Raw genomic sequence first — 6,000 nt, forward strand, 5'->3', positions numbered from 1 at the left:
ATGTATATTTGGTTTAGTTATAGTTTCATAGGTGTAGTATATTAGGTTCTTTAGTTAAATTTAAGACTAAATTGATAATTACATCCCTATAGTTAGGGTAATTTGATTTTTCCCCATAACATTTTTCTCCACTAATGTTAGGTATCATTTTAATTTTCTCTTGTACGTCAATGCATTTTGCCAAATAGTTTGTTAAGTAGACCAACAACACCCTCTATATTTGTATTTGTTTTGATATTACACCCTATATGTTTGAAAATGTTTTGATTAATTTAGTGCTTAACGAATAGCTAGACATGACACATCAATGGAATGGAGCAAATCCAAATGATACTTAACGTTAGGAGAGCAAATAAAATTTTTGAATGTTTACAGGAAAAATGAAAATTACTGCAAATTTTAGGGGTGCAATTTACAATTTAGTCTAAATTTAAACAAATGGTTGCCTTGCCCAGTAAAATATAAATTTATTATCTCTTTTCTATATATTAAGAGAATTTGAAAAGTTAATTTTTGCAAAAATTAAAAACAAAAAACCTACCCAACGTTCATATGAAAAAAAAAAATCTCAGTTCCAAGTTCCCACTACCCCACATTCCTATAATAATAAATTAATTAATTAATAACTATCCATTTCCCACATTCTATTTATAAATTAAAAAAAAAAAAACCCACGCAAAAACCAATCGCAACTTCTCGTTTCATTTGTTCATCTCTTCCCCTTTCCACCGTTGTGGAATGCATAAAGAAAAATTATATGAACATTAAATCCCACAAACCCCAAACCCACAATATTCTTTCAATTTCTTCTTCATTCTTTTGTCCTATTTTTTAAACCGACACTATCTTCTTCCACGCCGATTATTTCTTATATTGAATTCTTCTCAACTGTCAGATGTTTTCCTATCAAAATTAGTAAGCCTCTGAACAAAATTTATATACTACTTTTTCAATTGAATTATATTGTGTATTGTACTTTCTCGACTACATATATTGTAAATTGATAACTTTATGACATTTTGTGATAAGTGAACTATAAGAAAGATGTCATAAAAAATTTGCTTATGGATGTTTGGTTCACTATCTTTTGTTTTGCCTTAATTACCGTTCATATCAAATTTTATTATTATTTTTTTGAGTAAATAGTTAGAAGACAATAGAACTTCTATTATTATTTTTTACAGCATTTTTTTTAATGTTCTCTTTTTCTCTTTTTTTGAGAAACAATTTTTTAAATGTTCTCAGACGTTTTAGAAAAACCAAAAGGTGTACTATTAAACATATAAATCTCAAATTAGGATAAATAAAAAATTATGACATTAAACTAATATATATATATATATATTATCATAGCAAGCGCGAAACACAATTAAATAAAAGGTCGGTGGCTGACTTTGGTAAAAAGTGTAGTTTACCAAAGAAACGAAACTAGAGAGTCGGTTTCGGCATTCAGTATAATAACCTTAAGAGGGTTTATACATTATACCTTTGTGGCTGACTTTGGTAATTAAACCCTAGTTTAGCCTTTTCTTATATTGCAGTTCTACGAACAGAGAATACGCCTGATCAGTCTCAAGAAGAAGAACACAACAACAACGATGGAAGGAGGCAGGAATTATGATTCTCTCCCTGGAGATACCACTCTACGCATATTCTCACTGCTTCCACTGTATCTTGTCCTCAGATTAACGTTGGTTTGCAAGGCCTGGTATGCACTAATCACTGAATTTGCGGACAAATACTTGAAACGCTTAAAGGAAACCTCTCTTGGGATCATTTGCTGTAACTTTCGTTGTATTTCTTCCGGTGTGTTTTCCCTTGACATATCTTCTTTACAAATAAGAGGTGGCACTAAGACTTTGATGACAAAAACCTTATCTATCTATCCCCGATTCACATTCAATAGTTCTATAAACGGTTTGATTTGCTTGGACGATGTCAAAAACAATATTCATGTATTTAATCCCACCACCGGAGAGTTTGTTACTCTTCCACCTCGTCATCTCAGTTGTTATAAAATTGGGTTTGGATATTGTCCTTTAACAAAGCAATATAAAGTGGTCAAAATTTTTCAAGATTGTTTTAAATTCGCAATTCCAGTCAAGGCTGCAGTAATAACCGTGGGTGCTCCTTCTAATTCATGGAGAATCATTGAAAGTAGTCCTCCATACGAATGTCTTGGGAAAGCAATCTATTTGAATGGTACTCTATTCTGGTTTAGTTATACTGAGGCACAGAATATGATTATAGCATTTGATGTCAGTGATGAAACATTCCAAATTATCCGTCTACCTCCAAAAGTTTTAAGTTGCAATCTGAATTGCTTGGCAGAACAGGAAGGAAGGTTGTGTTTAGTTAAATTTGACCGCGAGAAGGAATATTTTGAGATATACATCATGCTAGAGGATTTTCAATGGATATCTCAATATAGAGTCTCGATAAAAGATTTTGAACCACATGGTGCAAACGACTATTTTAGTAGGTATGAATTCTTATGTCTCAAGAAAGGGAAAATAACACTATGGTCAAAATTGATGCAGAGATGGATTTCTTATGATATCAAAAGTAGAGCCATTGAAACTATTCAGGTTGGTGACGCTAATGAGAAAAAGATTGCAAGACATCGACAAGTAATTTGTCCTTATGAGGAAAGTTTGACCCCTATTTGTAGTTGCTAAATCAATAATAAGTATGAACTATATCCTCAAGTTAAAAGAACCAAACTATTTTCTTTGGTTAGATATATCACAATCAAGCAGAATACTCAATATGACAAGAATAATAAAAATAAAGTGTGTTTCTTTTTTGTTCTTCACTAATATTTTGTTTAAAAACCATGATAATTTGACTAAATCTTCTTATTTATTTGTTTTTTGGGGGCTTATGAACTATGAAGTCCTTGTGTTTTTTCTTTAATAAATTAAAGAAGATACAGAGCGGAAGCAAGAGAAAATGGTTCGGCCTAATAATGGCCTAAATGCACAGTATAAAACCGTAAATGGCTAAAAAGTTTCATGAATTAATTATTTATGGTGGTAGACTAAATAATAGGTCTCATTAGATAGATCAATTCTCAAATATTTTAAAATTTTAGAAATGTTAATACTAAATAAAATGGCTACATTTTCCCTTTAAAACAATTTGAGTAAAATGGTTTGCTTTCCATGGGGCATATTGAAGATTTTTTTTTTTTTTTTTTTTTTTCCATTGATATACTTATCCAGGATGGACGCATATATAACTAGGGAATTGCCTACAGACTAGAGCTGTTGTTCTAGATCCTACTGCCAAGTTATTCTCTCTATATTTATTGTGTGAGCTCTTAATTAGATGCTAGAACCATTTCTATTTTTGTTGAACTTCCATTGTTGGGGTTTGGAATTCCGTTGCCTGATCGTGGCTTACTGTCGCCACCAGTGAGCAACAGTCCAATGAGAGAGAAGGGTGATTTCCAGGATTCTTGGAATTCAGTTGAAGAAATTGGTGCCGAAGTTAATCCCTATCAACACGGGGAAAACTTGCAGCCTATTTCAAAGGAGAGGGAGCCTAACTTAATTTCAAAAATTGCACGGGAAAGACAAAAAGATGTGATATGGATGAGGGTAATTCTATTAGGCAAGATTTGAAGGATTCGGTGGATAAGGTAAAAGATAAAGAGCCTTCTCAGAGCATTTCCAACAGATGCTGTATCTGGGTTTGTTGGCTAAAATTTGGAGAATCTTGCACTGTTCATGCTCCAACAAATTCTCTATACCCAAAAAATTTTTTAGCTTATGAAAGTAGCTCATCAGTCTATGGGCTACTGTACATTAGCAATTGAATTTCTTGGATTAAAATATTATACAACTGCTTATTAATATCAATTCTTTCTCTCTCCTCCGGATTTTTTTTTTCTCTCATTCTCTCATTCTCTCGTTGCCGTTGCTTCTTTTTTTCTCTCGTTGCTTTTTTTTTCTCAAACATCTCTAAAAACTCAAGCAAATCAAAATACAACTCAAAAACATAATCTTAAAATTAATCAAACCATAACAATAAAAGCTAAAAAAAAAAAAAAAAAAAAGACACAAGCCATCTACCATCTGGGCTGCAACGGAGTCTTTGTCTAAAGAAATGCCTTGAGAAAGGGCAGATGTATAGAACCTTTCAACGAGATAGTGCTTTTTCAACTCTCTCAAAATGGAATCTATTCCAAACATATATGCCATGGTTCCTTACTTCGACAGGGTACAAATATCTAAATTTGATATTTTTAGATACTTTTTCAGACCTATTGCCGATACTAAGTAGCAGCCAAAAATTTGTATCCATTTTTCATGATATTATGCATGGATCAGATATATCATGGCGAATTCTTCAGAAAAAATTGTGTCTTCCACAATGGAATCTGATAAGTGAGATTTCGAGTAAGTGTTTACATAATCTTCTTCTGTCCAAAGAAATGGTTAGGGAGGAAGACGAGTAGCAGCGGCGGAGCGGAAGGCGTGGCAACATAGAGAGCAGAGTGAAGGCGTGGCGAAGCAGAGCCATCTAACCCATATGTTCTTTCTCTCTCTACCTCTTTCTCCATTTCTTATCACAAAGGGAGCTAGATTAATGTTTTGGAATCAAGTAGAAAAAGGAGAAAAAAAAAAGGGTAGAGAAAGATAGTTGGAGAAAGAAAGAGAGAGGGAGCTTCTGGAATGAAATGGAAACTGGAAAGTAGAGAAAAAAAAAGGAGAGGGTGGAGATAATGGGTATACGTGTGTGTTGGAGAAAAATCAAGAGAAAAGAAAAAGAAAAAAAAAAAGGAAATGTATGGCCGGGTTGAAACAAACAAAGGAAAAATCTAATTTAGAAATGCTACCACAATATTTTCACAATAAATTTTTAGTAGCATATTGTTATTAGCTAATATTGGTGAGTAAAAATATAATTTCAGTAGTAGGTTCAAATTAGAACTAATAACAACTTTCCACGTAAGATTTTGATGTGATTCTTGTGAAAGTATTGCTAAAAATGTCGTGAATATGACATTTTTCATTGAAAAATATTATTGTTGGAATGAATATAGAAAGAATAAATGATGATAAAAAAAGAATAGAGAATGAATGAAGAAATAATATTCAAATGAGATAGAGAATGGGATAGAGAATCTGTTGGAAAGTGTATTTTAAAAAGTGAATAGCTAAAGGTAAAAGTCACTATTCAATCTGCAAACAGTACAAAAATTTGGAAAATCTGCTAGAGATGCTCTCATGAATTGGAAAAATCTATGGAGTTTTTTTTTATAAGGATCAAAGGGATAAGGAACAGAATTTTGGGTTAAAAGAAGGTAGGCCCATGGATTTTAAAAATTGGGCACAAGATAATGGGATACGTCCCTTCATTTTGAACGTAGATGATATGGAGTATGAGGATTGTGTGATATCGGTAGTTGATGGTAATTTTCTATCAAAGGTTTCAGACATATCAAAATTTTCAAACTTTGGAAAGGTACCTGCAGCTAACAGTTTGAGAACATGAAAAAGACTTAGTGTCTGATTGTTTCAGCTTTCCCAACCCAAAAAACCCATTTTGAAACTACAAATACAAAAAGCCCGTTTGGTTACGTATAAAAAGCAACTTTTTGGAAAAAGTTGCGTTTTGGGTTGCAGTTGTACACTCATGCCTCATCAGCAACTGGCGCACCCTACATCAACAATCCACGCACACCCTGTAGCGCCTCACCATGCAGCAACACACGCATGCCTCATCAGCACCACACGCACTCCCCATCAACACCCCATGCACATGTACACCTACACACTCCTAACTTTAGATCATGTTTGTAACTAGTTCACTAGATTGGAATATTATGAATTCTATTTTTTGCATTTCTTATGGTTGCTTAACTCTATAGATGGGTAAAAACACCACTTCCAACCCCGAGGCAAAAAAGGCTAGAGCATTATGGGATAATCCAAATTGGATAACTACTTTTTGTAACCTTCGTGTGGAACAGATTGAAGCCGGGAATAGAAC

Source organism: Quercus suber, unplaced genomic scaffold, assembly GCF_002906115.3.
Source record: "Quercus suber isolate HL8 unplaced genomic scaffold, Cork oak 2.0 scaffold_275, whole genome shotgun sequence".
In the NCBI taxonomy this organism is placed as follows: Eukaryota; Viridiplantae; Streptophyta; class Magnoliopsida; order Fagales; family Fagaceae; genus Quercus; species Quercus suber.